This window comes from Taudactylus pleione, unplaced genomic scaffold, assembly GCF_031769625.1.
Source record: "Taudactylus pleione unplaced genomic scaffold, aTauple2 ptg000322l, whole genome shotgun sequence".
Classification (NCBI taxonomy): Eukaryota; Metazoa; Chordata; class Amphibia; order Anura; family Myobatrachidae; genus Taudactylus; species Taudactylus pleione.
The window spans coordinates 2,943,039-2,963,663 of NW_028284723.1; positions in this window are offsets into that span (position 1 = coordinate 2,943,039).

The following is a 20,625-nucleotide window of genomic DNA, read 5'->3' on the forward strand; positions in this document are numbered from 1 at the left end:
ACTATTCCTAACGATATTTGCAGAATGATGCAACCAGGCAGCAGCTCCGTGATCCAGCCAGTACTCTGCGTCTTCACTGTAGAAAATGGTGATTGGTCGTGTCTAGGGAGTGGCTGTGATGACGTCCTGTCTTTTATCGTTCATCGTTCATAGCATACACACTGAACCATAAGCATCTAGTCATTAACGAGATTTATGAAATTATACTGCAATACATATGAAGGAAGACCACGATAACGACTTGCGGGAGCATGCATCGTTACAGATATAGTGCATACACACTGGATGATAAAACAAAAATGTCGTAATGATGTGTGTCGTTATCACCAATATCGTTTAAAATATCATCTAGTGTGTATGCACCTTAAGTCTATGAAGAAAAGTATCTAGCTGTAGAGAGAAGGGATTAAATGATAAAAGACAAAGGGTACAGAAGTTACAAAAAGGAACATATCCACACTGGGATATTATAATTAATGATATGCCACATGTATTAGAATTTGGACCTGTCATTTTTTAATCTTCTTATTAATGACCTTGTAAAGGTTTGGAAAGTAATGTGTTCACATCTGTTGAAGCTACAAAGCCCTATAGGGCTAAAAACATGGAGGAAGATAGTTATTTTACTTCTTCAGGATTGAATAGAATGTAAACACTGTAAGTGTAGGATTATGCATCTAAGCCATGATAATAACTATGTTATTTACATATTAAATGAAATACATTTGTGTAAATTTGAGAAAGTAAAGCATTTAGAACAACTACTTGGCAGAAAGCTGAGCAACAACATTAAAAATCCATGTGATGCCAGCATTTTACCATTATATAATAAGTGACCTAGGGACTGATTCACTACAGATCTCAATATAGCAATTGGATGCAGTTCAGTGTGATTGGAAGCTAATCTATAATGATTGCAATGCAGCCGCAGCACTACATAAGGACGCCCACTGTAACTTACATGCACATCCATGATGATTATCAAGACTGCGAAAACATCGGTACAATCGAGTACCATCGAAGCCTCACGCACAGTTAAGGCAGGTCAGACCTTACTCAGGAATTGCTTACTTCAGAGCATGCTATGAGGCTTCAGGCTGCATATGGTATCGCAGTGGCTAATATATGCACGTCCCTGCAACGCCCTTGCTGGGAGTGCACTGGATTTGCATACACAGGCTGCGAGTGAACGCATCTAGCGAGCGGGTCTGAATGAGCTCCTAAGTGTGAAATGATAGGCACCCCACTAGACAGAACAAAGATGCATAATTAGTCTCTGGGCACCTTGAGCTACAGTATGTGCCCATTGACCGATATAGTGTAGTATTTAATGAAAAAACCTTATCTATACCAACTAGTAATTCCAGAGAGAGTATTTCCTACAGAGACCTGTTACTACCATTATAAGAAACCCCAGGTGAGCAATTGTTGCAGTAAAATATATGCCTTGAAGTATTGTGATTGAAGTGTAGAACATAGAATATTGAAACACGGAACAATTCTCACTTGTTCTCAATTGCTAATGGAAGGACTCCCAAACATCCAGCAAAAATTACCACCTACAGTATGCCCACTTTAAAGTCTTTAGCAGTGTTGTTAAACACTGCACATGATAACACTTAAACGTATGTGTCCTCATACACCTAGCATCAGTACGCAATATGGTGTGAGATGCCCGACATGACTGAGATGCTCTGAGAGGAGAAGATTACCATATTTTATGTGTCTTAATCGCATCACAAACACAGTAAAAAGCCAGCCACAGTGTACTAAGGGCCTCATTCAGAGCTGAACGCTCTGACCAGAGCGCTCGCTCTGAATCAGGGCCCTCTTACCTGAAAATGGAGCGGCCTCGTGGCCGCTTGTATAGCTGTGGGTGACCACCCACAGCATATGCGAGTGGCCAAAAAGATGGTAGCGATGGTCTTTGACCATCGCGACCATCGGGCTTGCGACGAGACTCTGCGGTAGGGTCTCGCTGCCGCAAGCCCAGGAGTGATTTTGCCTCTATCAGAGCCAAAATCACTCCCACTGACATCATTACTGATATCAGTGGGGCCGGCTTCAGACGGTAGGCGTTCCCATGGGAATGCCTCCATCTGGCAGCCACACCCCCGGCACGCCCACCAAAGGGGGCGTGCTGTCAGTCACCATCGACAGCACGCCCCCTTTGGTGCGAGACCCGGAGCGACAGCTTGGCTGTCGCAGTCCGGGTCTCGCGCATGTGTATGACGGAGCTCCCTCCATCGTGCGCATGCGCATTGGGGTAACATCGACCCGCTAGCGAGCGACCTTTGCTCGTGAGCAGGTCTGAATGACCCCCTAGATTCGCAGATTAAGCACAACAGCAATTGGCATCACAGGTTTTGCGTACTGTACTGTATATATCACTTTTAAAAAACTATAGACACACAAGAGTAGCGATATAGCTAAAATGGTACATATAACCCTCAGTAGCAACAGTTTAAATATACCACTATATTATAAATCAACAGAATCAGTTTAAATACACCCCTATATAATACACATGTATACACAGGAACAGTTTAAATACAGTACACCACTATGCAACAGGCGCATATTATAATGGGTGCAGAGTGTGCGGGGCACATGCGCAGTACAGAGAAAATGGCCGCCGCAGCCATTTTCTCTGTACTGCGAAAATGGTGACCTGCACATGTGCTATAGTCTCTGGGCACACTCTAGTGCCCAGAGTCTATCAGTGCGGCGCTCACCACGCTGCCCTCAGTACGCTGCCAGCCACCGGGCTGAAAGGAGACTGTACAAGGGCCCCCTCCTCTCATGAAACGCCCCTGCCCAGCAAGATAGACATATGGTTTAATTGGTGTGTTAGTCTCAGTAGAAATAGTAAGGGTACACTACTAACTATATCATACTTCACGTACCCATGGCATATATACTATATTAGAAAGTGCTTAATTCCTGTAGTCATCAGCACAAACTGATGGGGCATATATAATACCAATGTATAATAATCCAACATTGGAGTACTTCTCAGATAAACCCTGAGAAAGATGAAAAAAAACTGGAGCATATTATTATGTTTTATTCCATATGATATTTGTATCTATTTCATATATTTGATAATCGTAGCTAATTTTTTTAAAAAGTAGCATATTAAAAGTTATATTTTAAAATAATTAACTTATCAATATTTAAAAGTAATGCACCCCAAAATAGTTTTTTCTTCTTTGTTTTCTTGCACCCTATTAATTTAAACAAACCCAGTATACATTTGTAATCATTTGAACTCAGGGGAGCAACACCAACCAATACAACATTTTGCTACTGCTCATGGTGAAAAAATTCTTGAAATAGTTGGCATTGCTATAGGTAAGAAATATTCCTAAATCCTGTACAGGGTACCAAAAGTTCTAGGGAATATAGATAGTAAGTTCCACTGGGGCAAGAACTAATGTGAATGACCAAATAATCTCTGTAAAAGCACAGAGGAATATGCATGTGCTATATAAATAGCTGTTAATCTATACTGATATTATAAGAATGTTGTGTCTGTGCGGTAGGACAGATGGTTTGGGCCAACATTCACTTGAATAGGATAGGCTACATAGCAGGGTGCACAGGGTGCACAGTGACATTGGCGTGAGTGGTGGGTGAATAGGATAGGCTACATAGCAGGGTGCACAGGGCACACAGTGACATTAGTGTGAGCAGCGGGTAAAGACACTGCTGCCACCAGTCTGTATAGCCCTGCTGGTCATGTGGGCCACTCCCTTGACAAAGCTATACAACAAGAGCACATTAAATATTTTTTTTTTGTCAGAAGCGATTTCATCATGGGCAAAGCTGGGGGCAAAATGTAGTAAAAAAAATCTGGATTCAAATTGATTAGATCTCTGATGCTGAGGGTTGATTCAAAATTAAATATCACAAAATCTATTAATCTTATAACACAAATATCTGAAGCTGTGTGTAGTGGTGGTGTAATGTGCATTAGATTTAATTTTAAAATTTCCATTATTTAGATCTAAGTGTTTAAGTCAGGCATAAAGATGTGTCCTGCTACATCTTTGCTCCATATGCCATGTAGCGTGCCCTACTAGTCGCACTGTGCCGTGGCGTATAGAGTCACATCATAACGTACTGGAAACTGAAAAAGCCAGAGAGTGTAATACAACTTCTGTCCAGCAGATGTTGCTTTTCCTAAACTACACTACGCATGCGTAAAAAAAGACAATGCAATGTCTGTAGTACCACCCGCTGATTCGCTGACTGGCATGGCCGGCGGTTCGATTCCCGTCAGTGGCAGCCCGACATCAGCAGAGTTCCGAGCAGCGAAGCCCGACAGCGCTGGAAATCCCGCTCATGGATAGGTGTGTATATATACTAACCTAACCTAACCCCCCTAACCCTAACCCTCCTTAGGGGTGCCTAACCCTAACTTCCCCCCCAAGTGCCTAACCCTAATCCCCCCTCTAAGTGCCTAACCCTAACCACCCCCTTCCCCGCTGTCTAACCCTAAGTCCCCCGGGGGGGTGCCTAACCCTAAGTCCCCCCCGGGGGTACCTAACCCTAACCCTCCCTCCCCCTAGCCTAACCCTAACCCTCCCGGGGGGGTGCCTAACCCTAAGTCCCCCCCGGGAGCCCTAAACCTAACCCTCCCCCCCGCGGCTGTCCGCTAGCGGCGCCCGGTATCACTACGATCGGGGTGCCGGGCACCGGTCTCCCGGCATCGGGGAAATGCGGGCGTCTATAGATGCCCGGCATTTCACCGTTGCCGGGATATGACAGTCGGGAAGTCGGCTGCCGGTATTTAGGCAGTCGGCTTCCCGATTGCTTACCCATTTTATGCGGCACACTTGCAGCAATGTCAGCACTTCTGTGCCGCTAGAAGTTACATATCAGTAGACAGTGTTGTACAGTGCTCACACAGTGATAGCATGTCTTAGACATTATTAGTAGGCTCTGAGTAGTGGTGTATAACACCATCACTGAACTACAAGTCTCAGCCCAGGAAAAGGTATCTTTGAATTAAAAACTGACTTTGAATTTTATGCAGCACACTTGCGGCAATGTGGGCACTGCTGTGCCACTGGGAAGTTGATGCTAATCATTACATATCAGTCAGTGCCGGTCACTGCATCACTGTAGACAGTGGTGTGTGGCGCTCACACAGTGTGCTGCATAAAATGCACAGTCAGTTTGTAATTCAAAGATACCTCTTTCTGGGCTGAGACTTGTAGTTCAAGCATGGTTTCATACACCACTGCTCAAGCCCCACTGCTCATTTCTAAGGCATGCCATCACTGTGGGAATGTTGCACATCACAGTCTACAGTTCCACAGTCTTTCATAAAATATCCTGCCATACATAATTACATACTACAGCACTGTATACACTATTACACTGTGCAGTACTGTACAGTACAGTATGTAATTGGCCTACCTGTCATTGCTTACTATACTATTGTATTATGTAGTGCCATATCCATCCATTGCTGTATTATTCACCACTGTAGTTTTTATCAATGGAGCACTGGCTACCCAGTGGTGAAGCTGTGTATTGCATGCCATGGATATTGTTAAGCATCACTGTGCGTTACCATGCCATGCCACTCTATTCTCACGCAGTGACTTAGAAGCCTGTGTGGCACACTATGAGCAAAGATGTAGCAAATATGTAGCAGGACACATCTGTAACTTGATCTGATATGTCTGCTGCTTATTATTAATTAACTAAATACATATATGTCCCTTTTTTAAAATTAATAATCATTTATTCAATCAATGTTTTTCATTACAATGATCAAATGCAAATCAGTCTCTCAGTCACTGTACATCATAGTTACATGAATGAAAGGAGCATAAAAAAACCTTTTCTAAATGTAGTTTTAAAGATGACTTATGGTTCATAGGTTTAAATTATTTATACAACAAGCATATGAATTCTTGACCAGTTGAGTCATGTTGAGCACAGTATCATTAAGAGATACTTTGTATAATTATATAACCAGTCACTTCTACTAGAAGATTAGGCTAATTGATGAAGTTATATTTAGATTATGGAGAAGTAACAGAGCAACACTAGAAATTCAAACTGTTAACTTCGCAAATAAAAAAATGACTGGTTGGTGTCATTAATCTAAAAATATTGATTATAAGCAAACCACATATACTTAATCAAAATCTAAGGCCCTCATTCAGAGCCGTACGCTCTGAGCAGAGCGCACGCTCTGAATGAGGGCCGGCCTCCATGAAAATGGAGCGTCCTTCTGGACGCTCGTATAGCTGTGGGTCACCACCCACAGGCTATACGAGCGTGCATTTTGATGGCCGCAATGGTCGAGACCATCGCGACCATCGAAATTGCGAGCCGGAGCCTGCGGTTGAGGTTTTCAACCGCAAGCTCTGGAGTGATTTTGGCTCTATCAGAGCCAAAATCACTCCCACTGACATCACTAGTGATGTCAGTGGGCCGGCTTCTGACAGGGAGGCATGCCCCGGCACGCCTACCAAAGGGGGCGTGTTGTCAATCAACATCGACAGCACGCCCCCTTTGATCAGACACAACGAGCGAAGGACTTTCCTTCGCTCGTCGCGTCTGGCGCATGCGCACGACGGAGCTCCCTCCGTCGTGCGCATGCTCAGTCCATAACATTGGCCCACTTGCGAGCGGACAGCCGCTCGCGAGTGGGTCTGAATCAGGCCCTAAGTGTCTAATTAAACACTAATTGACATCTAAAGCTGCATACACACACAACGATTTAGTAAATGAACGATTTTAGCAAACGATTTTTGTTCATTTTTCCAAGGGACAAATTAACGAAAATCGTTTACTAAAATCGTTCATTTACTAAATGTAATGAACAATTTTTTTGAACTACAAACTATTTTTACATATTCCCTTACTGAAAATCATTGAGTTGGTCAGTCTGACTGAACTACAAACTTCAAACTACAAACGTGAACGCACATGAACGATAATCATTCATCGTTTTAACTCAGAAAGTGAACGATTTTTTCAACGATTGAACGATAAACGATATCATTATCGATAATTGTTCAAAAAATCGTTGTGTGTGTATGTACCTTTAGAGTGACAGATCAGAAAATATTGTCAATAAAAATTATTATCCAAAAAACACAGCGCTGGGAAGAATCTCTTAATCCATTATTTGTGGGTGTGGAACTAATCCAATGTACACATCACTACAATAAATTAATAAATAAATGAAACAGTAAAAATTTATATAAAAATGCAAATGTGCTGTTAATAATTTAATAAACCGATCAATACAAAATAGTGAACATATATGATAAAAAAAGATAAAAGAAATAAAAAATCTAAAAGATTTATACATAAATTATGCATATTGTAGGTCCAATACACATTGCACAGTATGCAAAGAATATTATTCAGAAGCTGTGAACCCAAGCACTGAATCAGTCTGACTGAGTGTTGGTGATTATGTATCATATGAAAGGTACAGCCGGGAGTACTGTAATGTATCCTTGGTTGCAGCCACAATGATGTTTCCGATAATAATTCCTGTCAACATTTGTCCACATAAATGAGAAATAGAAATAAGTCTTCTAGGACAATTAGGAGAAAAATTAAATAAACAAATGTGATGGATGTGCACTTGTTATCCACTAAACACGTTTCGGGGAGAAAGTGGTTATTTTATGGAGCATAAAGTATGTAGCTACAGCCGCGTCCGGCTAAGCAGAAATTATCTCTACTCCAATATAATGTGTAGGAGGAGAATATTCCTTACTTATTGTTCATACAGGCTCCCCGATAAATTCACTTGAGGAGCCTGTATGAACAATAAATAAGGAATATTCTATATTGATATTGATTTGGGTCTTTTGCTGGCAACTTTTATCACAGCAGCTAGGTTTATCTGGCCCTCTATTTTGTATTTGTAATTTAAACCTCATTTTTACATATTGGTTTCCATAGCGCCATAGGTTATTTTTATTCAATAAAAATTATAGATGAGACATTAGATTAGAACACATTTTTTAATTTTATTAATTAACCACTTATACTGTAAAAGTGTCAAATACAATAAATTCTATTAATTGAAAACAACAAGAAACTTTTATTAAAAATGGCCTTCTAAAGTAGAGAGAGTATAATTAATAAATAAGTTGCATGAAACTAAATAATGAGTAATAGGTCACAAAATGAATGGAATTGTAATACTGTATCTTCAGAACCAAATATGGAACTCATAAATGAGGTAAACAATTTGACGAAAGGTAAGAGTTAAACAAATTTTAATAGACACCATAATAAAATCCTGGCAAAAGTAGTGATGTTACATGAATCAATATAAATTGAAAGCCATTAAAAATTTAAATGGCAAAAGTAAAAATATCAATTACATTGAAATACAATGTAGGGTAAAACAATAGTTTATAAAAAAATAATATATGCAAGATTTGCAAAGAAGTTAAAATAAAAAACTGCAAAATGGTTCAATCAGCCATGGTAAATATGAATTGAGATTTATAGGCAACCAAATCGAAATCTATGTTAAGACCTGTAGGTGATAGGTCTGAAGAAATTCCTGAAAGGGAGACTATCACCCCATCTACTGTCCAAGAGAACCAATATATTAATAAAAAATGTTGTTGCTTTTACAGCAGTTTTTTATAAGAAATTACTTAGGGGTTAATTTACTAAGCCTCGGGTTCTAAACCTGGCTCGTCTGATCATGTTTATGCCCAAAATCTAAAAGGGCAATGCTTTTACTAGCCATGTTTTGCAAGTAAAAGCATTGCCCTTTAAAATTCCAAGCATAAACACAATCTGAAGCGCTGGGTTCTGGAAACCAATGCTTAGTAAATAAACGTCTTGGACACATTGTGAAACACAGTTGGACACACGTCAGGACATCTGACTAAAAAATATACACACATTTTTATTTAAAAAATTACCAAATATTGCCCATGTATTGAACTTCACATTGACCTGTAAGAAAATAAATTACAAAATAATTATCACATGTATTGTTATTACAAATTGTAATGGGGACTATGGGCCTGATTCAGACCCGGTCGCCAGCGCTGTGCGCTCACAACCGGGTCAATGGTGGCTCCATCGTACGCATGCGCGAAACCCGGATAGCGACGGGCACTTCGTCGCTCCGGGTCTCGTACCAAAGGGGGCGTGCTGTCGATGTTGAGTGACAGCACACCCCCTTTGGTGGGCGTGCCGGGGGGGTGGCTGCCCAGACGAAGGCGTTCCCATGTGAACGCCTCCGTTTGGGGGCGAGTGATGTCAGTGGGAGAGATTTCGGCTCTGTTAGAGCCGAAATCTCTCTGGGGATTGCGGCAACGAGACCCTACCAAAAGGGTCTTGTCAAAAGCCCGATGGTCGCGATGTTCTTGACCATCGTGACCATCTTCCTGGCCGCTCGCTATAGCTGTGGGTGGTCACCCACAGCTATGCGAGCGGCCAGGAGGCCGTTCTAAAAAAAAAAAAGACCGGCTCTGATTCAGAGCGAGCACTCTGTCAGAGCGTCCGGCTCTGAATCAGGGCCTATGTATCAATAATTGTGGCACCACCATGATTATTATCAGTCCATATCGCAATGGATATTTTGATTGTTTATAAAAATATCCCGCTATGTACTAACTGTAACTCTCTGGGTCAACGGTATTGCTAGCCAAGTTACATCCCCTGCATATTGACGGAAACTTTCACATTGCACAATGTCAGATTCTGAAGTCGGCCAGAGGAAGCTGGAGTGGGATTGTAACATCCCTCACTTGCGAGATTGCCTTCATAGGATTAAAGCAGTTACAATATAGTATAGCACGCCATCTGAGGATAACATGAACCTATGGGACCAAACTCTGAAAAGCTTTCTATTGTGGAGTTTGGTACATAAAGGGCAGACTGTAGTCCTTGTTGATAATAATGGGTACTGTGGTCTGCAGCACTAATTAGCCTTCTACAGGAGATTTACAATGTCCTGTTGCAGTACATATACAATATCCTATTGCAGAACATTTTATGACACATTTATTCCTCCAATTTATACAGCTAACACATTGTTTACTTTTATTTTGCAACATATTATTAAGCACAAGCTGCTATATTACATTATCAATCGTGTTCAACAATTGTGTTATGGATTCAGCTTTTATGGATATTTTAGCATTATGAATAACGGGGGGCTCGGATGAGCCAGGAGTGGCTTAAACCAGAAGGCTGTGGGCTGGATTGGCAGATGATCACATACAGTCAGTTAATCTATTACACAGTTAGGGCTGTGGTTTTTTCAGAGTTTATTTAAGTGTTGGTTTGCAGGCCTTAGGCCTCTTTGCTGAAGAAAATGTTTCCAGGAAGGTGACGAGATCTTATGAATGCTGTTTATGTAGTGTCTTTATTGTATTTGGCTTATTCTTCTCTCTTCCTTTACTTTCATCCTTGCTCTGCTATCTGTCTCTTTCTTTACTTTCATCTTACTCTTTTTCTCAGGTCTGTATAATCTCTCTATCTTTCCCTGGCTTTATTTTCAGTGCCTCTGTCCCTTTCTTCTTCCTCCTCTCTCTACCACTGTTCCCCTTTGCTGTCGCTATGCCCTGCCCGCACCACAATGTGTGCCTCCCTGCCTGCTTCCTCCCCAGGACTCTTACCCCTGCTAGTAGAGAGGAATCAGTAGTAGTTGCTGCGGCCGCGGCAGCTTCAGTTCCCACTGCTCAGAGCTCTCCTGCAGTAGTGGGAGTCACGGTTCGCGCCTGTGACATCACACTCGTTGCTGACTCCTGGCACTGAACTTAGTGCTCTAGTACACAGCGTGTTAGCTCTAGTAGTGCCCATGCTAGTATCACTGGGGTTCCCACATCATCAGGGGCCCCAATTAACTCTAGGCAGTCAACATTTTGCATGGTAGCAGGGGGTGGAGCTGGTTACTTCATTGGGGCCAAGATTAACTATTCCTGTGCTGGCACCAGCAGCTCAGGGTTCTGCAGCACCTACTTTGCCTTTATTAACCATTACACAGCCTGTGGCTGCTCCTGCTTCACCGGCTGCACATGTATGAACTCCTGCATTACCTGTGGCTGCTCCTGCTTCACAGGCTGCACATGTATTAACCCCTGCATTACCTGTGGCTGCTCCTGCTTCACAGGAAGCACATGTATTAACCCCTGCATTACCTGTGGCTTCTCCTGCTCCACATGCTGCACACGTAGTAACCCCTGCATTACCTGTGGCTGCTCCTGCTCTACAGGCTGGACTTGTCTTGACCCCTTCATTGCCTGTGGCTGGTCCTACTCCACAGGCTACTGTTCCTTCCACTGCACCTGCATCCTGGAACCCAGCTGTATTGATGGGGTTTTTATATCGAGTAAGGCCACAGTTTTTGCCCCTGTTCTGGCTGCTCTAATTCCTAATTCTGCTCAATCTGGTCCTATGGTGCATAATTCCATGCAAACTGTGCCCCTCACCCCTGTTGCTCCTTTAGCTGGTTAAGTTTTGCAACTTGCATTGGTGTCCTCTACTGCTGACACTTCAGCAAGGCCTGCTGCCACCAACCTGGCTCCTGAGGTTTCCTGCCCCACAAGAGTCCTGGAGGGTCTGTTTCCCTCTTTTTTGGATTTGGACGATGCATCTTGTGAAGCTGGTGATGAGGAGTCTGCAGCACATTTGCAGTCAGGATTGTCAAAAGATCATCTTCTTGCAGCTTCAGGTGGACGTTTATCTGACTTTCAATCCAGCTTTATTGAGGTTAGCTCATCTACATCTGACATTTCTAGTGGCTCTAGTCCATCTTGGAAGGTGCAAAAGGCACATTGGTGTGCCGCTAAGTTAGCTAGGTTGGAAGCTGATAAAGGAGATCATCAGGCTCGGTGGCCTTGCTCTATCGGTTGTGATAGCAACACGTCTACTGATAGTTCAGACGCAGGCATCATCTAATGTGCCAACACAGCAAACCTGCGTGTCCTACAGCCTCACATTGGGGTCAAGATCCGTAAGGGGCAATACATTGATGTGTTCTCCCTCATGGGAAAAATTAGAAATGATTTGCGAGCCACAAAGCACAAAGGCGTTAGCAAAAAAGAAGGGGGGGAATAGCAGGTGCACACTATAAGCACTAAGAATACTAAGGCACACAAAGGCGGTATAAGCCTGGACACCTTCTAGTCCTATTCCAATTGACAGGCAGGGATAGTTGTTTTTGTCTGCATGCTATTTGGAGACTTGTCTTACTGAGCACCCGGACATAATCAAATACTTCCACCTAATACATAGTGTGTGTAGGTCAGGTAGAGGCAAATCTTGGCATGTTTGCAACAAAAAGTTTAATCTAATCAGGACAGGCTTCCTATCATAGACTTTGGGTGCAAGACTGCCCTACTTGGGTATCAAAACCAATACCTTGGATGGATGCTGCTGCCTGCCAGTGGACAAGATCCTAAAGTTGAAAGATGCTATTCAGGTTTGCTTGGCCACTGGGAAGGTAATGCTGCATCAAGCTTAATCACTTTTGGGCTTGCTGAACTTCACCTTTTGAGTTATTCTCGTAAACTCGAGAGGGCCTTTGTTGGAGTCCATAGGGCACACCATTTTATTCATCTCTCTGCCTAAATCTAAAGGGACCTCTCTATTTGGCTCTCTGTTCAGGCCAATTTTAATGGTGTCCTCTGGTGTCTGCCCCCAGTGGTCCCCAGCTCCCAATTACATTTGCTTACTGATGCGGTAGGCTCCTCTGGGTTTGGTTGTTACCTGGTACGGGCCTGATGCACCGCCCTTGGCCTGCAGAGTGGTTTTCCAGAGGCCTTGCTAGAGATATTCTGCTCCTGGAACTATTTCCCATTATGGTGGCACTGGAATTGGGGGATTGCAAGTTGCATGATAGGGGCTTTCTCTTTAGATGTGATAACCTAGGAGTGGTGCATGCTATTAAAGGGCAATGTGCATCCTCATTGCCAGCATGTTTTTGTGCTCCTTGAATTCAACATTGTTTTCAAAGTGCTGCAATTCCCAAGTTTTGTAACACACAATTGCTGCTGTGCTCTCACGCTTCCAGTGGGACATGTTTAGGGTCCTTGCACCCAAGGCTTTTTGGGTTGGTGGGCTTCGCCCTCCTTATGTGACAGGTCATAGACCCAGAGTTGGGGGGCCTAGCTGAGCAATCCCTCACTCCTGCCATGCTGTGGTCTCAGCATAAAGCTTGGATGGAAAGAGAAACTGACCTCCAGCACCACAGACACAGAGGTGAGAGCAAGCATCGCTCGATACTATCTTTTATTCAGGGTCTTTATGGCTCCGGTCGGTCTTAGGTGATTCTGGCTGGTATTTATTTGTTTTCACGTTTAAAAGAGCATCCTGATCTTACAAAGAGCTTTATTATTGTTAAAGCTCTTAATGGTTGGGCTCACTCCTCCCCTCATCCGGTCTATAAGAGATGGCCAATCAATATCCCACTCTTGTTTAGGTTACTAGCATTGGTCCCCATGGTTGTAGTTTCTAATTTTGAGATTTACCTCTTCCATTCAGTGTTTTCCATGGCTTTCCCTGGCACCTTTAGAATATTATAACTAGTTCCTCCAGCTAAATTAGCATTGCCGCCATTCTCCGCTCAGACGTATGTGTTGAGGAGAGTGCAGTGTTGTACAAATTTAGGCATTTTAAAACTGATCAAACGGGTCGCAGCCATTTGGTCTCCCTGATGGCTTACACTGATGGGTGTATTTGTCCAGTTTTCCCTGGCCAAAATGTACTTAGATTTGTGACCAACCATATGCGGTGCATGGTTAATTCATGCTGATGGTTCGCCACTTACTAAATATCAGTTTGGTTTCGTTGTTTGATGCTGTTTGCTCCACATTGGCCTCTCGCAATTTTGGTACTCATTCCTTCGGAATGGGTGCCACCACGTCTGTTGTGTTGGCTGGTTTGTCAGTTCCACAAATCATGGCTCTTGGTTGGTCGAAATTGGCTTGTTATAAACACTGTTAAGTAATTTTATCTACTTGTGTTTAATGTCTGTATTGCGGTCCTGTTTGTTTGCATGTTTGTCTTGTAATTTTTTGCCTCCCTTGTCCATCCTACTCTGTTAATACTCGCCACTTTTCACAGTGGAGGTCTTGAGGGATTTTTATTTTTACCTGACTTTATGGACTTAGGGCCTGATTCAGACCCGCTCGTGAGCACTGAGTGCTCGCAAAAGGGTCGATGTTACCCTAGTGCGCAAGATGGAGGGAGCTCCGTCGTGCGCATGTGCGAGACCCGAATAGCGACGGCCAAGCCGCCGCTATGGGTCTCGCACCAAAGGGGGCATGCTGTTGATGGTGAGTGACAGCACACCCCCTTTGGTGGGCGTACCGGGGGCGTTGCTGCCCAGATGGAGGCATTCCCATGGGGCCGGCCCCACTGACATCAGTAGTGATGTCAGTGGGAGTGCTTTTGGCTCTGATAGAGCCAAAAGCACTCCGGGCTTGCGGCAGATGAGACCCTATCGCAAGGGTCTGATCAAAAGCCCGATGGTCACGATGGTCTTGACCACCACGACCATCATTTTGGCCGCTCACATAAGCTGTGGGTGGTCACGGCTGTAGGTTGGACAGCCCTGATTCAGAGCGAGCACTCTTGTCGGAGCGTCCGGCTCTGAATCAGGCCCTTAATTCGGCCAAACCATACAGTCCCTCAGCAGGTTTTTATTTTTACCTCTTGCAGAGTTAATGTGTTTATTCCTGAACTACCCTCCCCCCTTTTTATCCCCACCCTGTCCCTCCCCTCCCTTCCCTTTTATCACTGGTCTTTCTCCTTTTGTTCTCTAGTGTTGTCAGGTTTTCTTATTAAAATTAAAATGACTAATTAAAAGTTTGTTGTTTTTGAACGGCTAATTTGGAACACTTTTTCTGCTCAACTAAAATGAAACTGTTTTTCATTTGTAGTATAATTTTGAATATAATATAACCTACCAAATAACATTGAAGCAATATTGATGTTCCTTTGAATTTCTCCCCCACCCTCCATTATAGTTTTGATATGTGATGTTAAGGATGTGTGGATTGTGAGTCATTCTTTTGTATTCTGGGCGGCTCGCTTTGAAGCGGCTGCAATGTCCCTTGTCAGCTAGGATTCGTTGGCTAGGTTTCAGAGGTCCTCATTATGAGTTCAAGAAACACAGGTTGTTAGTGGCTGCGCAGTAGTTTGGTGTCCGAAAAGTGATGGTAATTCATCTAGGTGGGAATTACCTTGGCTCTAGGATAGCTCTTGACTTATGTCTTAACATCGTGTCTGACCTCCTACTCATGATGGGTGCTTGGCCATTCTGTACCATACTGTGGTCTTGCAATACTCCTAAGCAGCAGTGGCATGGTGCCCATTGTCCAAGGGCTTTGGAAGGGACTAGAAAGAGGATTATTGCTGAAAGAGGATTATTGCTGCTGTTGCTATATTTGAGCTGGTGCATGGTGGTTTTGTAGTGAAGTATGCTTTGATCCATTTCCATGATAAGAATCTCTATAGACCAGATGGGAAGCATTTTCACGGAGGAGGGTTTGGGCTTGTTTGTGGATAGTTTGTTTGCTAGCATAGGTCAGGTGGTTTATTTTTGTATGGTGGCGGGCTGCGTTTCTGTTAGGCAGATTCTGGCATTGGCATGAAAGTACAGTTTATTATCAGCTAAGGTGCAGTTGGTGTATTGGGTGCAACCACCTTCTAGTAATTGTGGAAGGTACAGTACCACCTTTAAGGGGGCAGTATGGACATCTTCAGATGCAATTGGGAGAGTTGGAGGTTGTGCTTAGTACCCTAGTGTTTGCTTTTTGCATCCACTGGGCAGACACCACCCTTAATGTGGTGTTTGGTAGTTTAGTTAGCATTGTTGGGAGGCTCTGTGTAGGGGCTGTCCTTTCTAGCCAACATAAAATATTTTAAAATTGAAATTAAATTCTTCAAATAAATAGCTGACCTTTTTAATTCCATTTCTGTCTCTGTGTGTTTAATTTCAATAAGTTTTGGTTATGTATGATGATCACACACCCAAGAAGCACCTCAGCCTTTACTAGGTTTAGAATATTATAATAATAATAATAATAATAATAATAATAATAATAATAATAATAATATTATTATTATTATTATTATTAATTTTTATATACCGTAGTTCTTTTTCCCGTAGGACTCAAAGTCATGTTACAGACATCAGAAAACATGGTACATAGTACAAGGTTTTGGTATGGCAAAAAATAGAAAACACAGAGATAATTAAAATCAACTGAAAGCTAGAGAGCACAATAAGCATACTGCAGGGTTGGTGCAGACAATTTGGGAAATAACTTCCATAGGTTATATATTCCACCCACGAAAGGTACCAGATGGGGCAGCTGCACTACTGTATGTAGGATTACCCTGGGTGGAAAAGGTTACGCCCAGAAGAAATTAAACAAAATGGGTGGTTGCAGAATCTTAATGCTAGGAGTAGGGTCCCACCATAATAGTCAGGTCCATGTGTTTTTCATCCCATCCACGAGTGTACCAGGTAAGGCAGCCATGCTGGGCACTCTACAAAGGTTGCACTGTGGGAGATAAGCCATACAAGGACCCAAAGCATATATGGGAAAACTGAAACATATGTGGCAGTATGATATATTCTGTGTGAGTAGATCCATGTGAAGTGCATCCTGCCCATGGAGGATGCACTTAAGTGGAGGTATAGCACACCGTTATAGCATACAGTGGGGTGGAAGTACATGGTACAAAACAGGGAATAGCAAATACAGCAAACAGTGAAGCAGTTCAGGCATGACATATACGGGTGACTGAAACATTTGTAATAGGAAATACACTGAATGAATAGGTCCACGTGTTTGTTTATCCTGCCCAAGAAACAACCATCCGAGGAAGCCATCTGGGGCGCACTGCATAGGTTACATCTGGCAGGGTGTGCAAGTAGCAGGAGTATAATGTCCAGGTGTAGAGAGAAAAAAATCAATGCGAAGCTGAATACAAAGGTATAAAGGGCAGTATTAAAAAACAAAAAAAATAAACCAGTGACAGCATTATAGTTAAAACCATGTTAAAGTTAATATGAAACTAAAAATAATAGTAATCTGCAAAAAGCCATGCATCCAGCAATTTGTGGAGTGCAATTTGGCTGCTGCATGAGACAGCACCCGAACCCAGTCTCAGGGATGTTAAATTGAAGATGTAGTGGTAGCATTTCTGTGCTGCTGTGTTTGAGAAATAGTTTTTTTTTTGGTTAGAAAGTAGTCCATTTCAAACTCTGGTTCTAACTCCATGCTTCAGATGACATGCTTAAGATTAGTGATGTGCGGTTCGGTACTCCAGAAATCTGAATCCACCCGAATTTCATGAATCTGGGTAAATTCAAGTTGTGGTTCTAATCTCATGAGGAGATCTCGGTAAATCCGGGTTGCGGTTATGATCTTTGCGGTTCGGAATTTGGATTTGAAATCCGAATTTCGGGTTTTTTGATTGCATAAATTAGATGATTTTAGCTGTTTTTAAAACTTTTTATCTATTTTTTATTTAAAAAATCCAGATCTAAAACCAAAACCAAAACACTTGAGGGTGGTTTGCAAAACCAAATCCAGATCCAAAACCTTCAAGGAGATACAGATCCAAAACCAAAACACGGGGGTTGGCGCACATCCGTACTTAAGATGCAGGCTATTGTGGCAAGCCAAGCCTGAGGGTGCAGGCTTTAAAATTAGTCCCTTTTGCAGGAGATGCTGGGTCAGCTGGTACAAGGGGATGAAGTGTTTGAGCTATTTGTTGAACAAGCTAATTAATGGTGGGGGAAGATGCAGCCTCACAGTTGTAAAACAATCTTTCAATACAGATTATTCTTGTAGTGAAAAGCATCAGATATGGAAGATGGCTTTAGTTTACCTGGAAAGAGATGAAAGATGATATTAAACCTCAACTCTGGTTCAAACTCCATGCTTGAGATGACATACTTAAGATGTAGGTTAAAGTCTACCTGAGAATAACGGAGAGCTTGGATGAGCCAAGAGTGGCTTAAACCAGAAGGCTGTGGGCAGACTTGGGAGATGATCACATGCAGTCAGTTAACCAATTACACAGTTTGGGTTGTGGTTTTTGCAGTTTATTTAAGTTTTGGTTTGCAGGCTTTAGGACTCTTTCCAGAAGAAAATTTTCCCACCCACCCTTCCCTAGTGCTTGTTTGTTGTTAGCTATTGTTGGGCATGAAAGTGCGGCTTATCATCAGCCTGGGTGCAGTTGGTGTATTGGGTGCACCCTCCTTCTAGTAATTGTGGAAAAGTACTGTACCACCTTTACGGGGGCAGTATGGCCATCTCCGGATGGGATTAGGAGAGTTGAATGTTTGTGCTTAGTACCTAGTGTTTTGTTTTTGCATCCACTGGGGAGACACTGCCCACAATGCAGTGTTTGGTTGTTTAGTTTGCATTGTTGGGCTGCTCTGTTTAGGGGCCATTCTTTCTAGCCACCATTCAATATTTTAAAATTGAAATTAAATTATTCAAATACTGTAAATACCTGACCTTTTTAATTCCATTTTTGTCTCTGTGTGTTTGTTTTAGATAGGTTTGGGTTATGTATGATGATCTCACACCCAGGACACAACTTACCCATTACTAGGTTTATTACTTTCTTTGAAGAAGAAAACAACTATACATATTCTACTATTAAACTGAATGGTATATTTATATTTTTACAAATAATGATATGCATATATATTGTATATTTTTGTTTCTAGCTTTAGATAAACCACACCATTGTTGAAGTTAAAATATCACAGACACCACACAGATGTCATTATGTACTTTATTATTTTTATTCAGAGTATATCTCCTCAATGTAAGCTTCCTAATAAACAAACAATCTTAGCTATTTTGATTAATACCATTCTAGTATTAACCCATTATTTACCCCTATTTATTATGCGCACTAAACTAACTTTTTTTTAAATTCTGGTTGTTAACTTTAATAGAATTTTTACCTTTGTAAAGATATCTGCTAAGAATTATAAACATCTCAATCAGTGTAACAATCTTTCAATCTTTTTGTTAACCTGAATTGCACATTTGTTAGAATTTTAATTGAAAAAGGATTATGGCAACTCTTGGGGAGCAAAGAAATTGGTGCATCTACTGTACTTTTTTGCAGTATCATGGCTTGATTTCATTCCCATGCAGATAAATCACCAAATAAAAGTAACTATCTACTCTTCCGTAGAAGTAAAATAGATATTAAGCTCATTAGCAGTTAAGATATTTTAAAATGTCTTGTACATTTACTGTAATATGGTCTCTTCTCCATGAAAACAGAACCTCATCTATGTATCTTTTTTCATTAAGCCTTGTTCTCATCGATTATTATGCCAAATTTACAGTATTTCATTTCCCAAAAACCATAAAGACATTTGCATAACCTGGTCCCAATGGATTTTCTTTGTTTCTGTAGATCACATTTGCTGTACAATTTTAAGTAATATGATTTAATACAAAAAAATCTATGCTTTCGAGCATAAAATCATTCAAGTGCTAGTTTAAAGTATGAACTCTCATGACAGCTGCCACTACCCACATCTATCAATATCTTCAATATTTAGATTCTTAATTAATTCCTTCAAGATTTTTCATTTAACTGAATTGAGAATAATACATTTTAGAAAAAGACTATCATATAAATGCTTTAAATCAACTTTTGCATTAGTATTGTATTATTGTACAGTGTATAGTGTAGCATAGTATTATACTTATAATCGTTAGATAGTGAATCAGCAAAAGTTATCAGTGACTATGGGCCTGATTCAGCATGGATCACTATTCTGCTTATGCGCACACAACGCAGTTGCTAATATCAGTAGTGATATGAAAATGTTTCCATTCGCATTGCGATCGCAGCCTAACATAAGGATGCCTAATCCCCTAACTCATATCCGTATAGTTTGGCAACATAGGGAACTAATCAGTAACATCGAGTAACATCGGACCCATATGCACGGTAAAGGCAGGTCAGACCTCACTCAGGAATTGCTAACTTCAGCGCAAACTATGAGACCTCAGGCTGCATGTGATATCACAGTTGATAATTTATGCACGCCCATGCAACAGCGTTGAAACGTACTGGCATTCCTGCATTTGCCTGACCACCCCCCCATCACCACCCACAAACGGCACTTCCTGTCAATCACTCTGTGATGTGTCTGCGTGGAAATTGCAATCGCCGTCCCGATGGCAGTGGCTGGTTTGCGCACGCACACTGTGATGCATATGCTTGACAGTACGCAACAATAAGCTGATTGTGTGCATAAAAGCAACTGCGATCCTTGCTAATTCAGGCCCTATGTCCTTTGTTTAAAGTTTTTCACTAATGCATTGTTTTTCCTGAAATAATTCTTTATACCCTTAGGACAGGATTACAATTAAACTTATTAAAATCAATAAATGTATTAATGGATTCTATATAAAAAGCAAAAGAAAAAAAATTACTTATTGTTTTATAAGTCATATTTAATTCTAAATTCTTCTTCTTGGGAAATTGCTCTCATCTTTTTCTCTTAGTGCCTCTCCTTATTCCTTCTTAGTGATGATGCTTCCTGTTCCCCTTCTCCTAGAAGTGAGAACATAAAGTAGTATTTTAGGACTGAATATTAAGAAA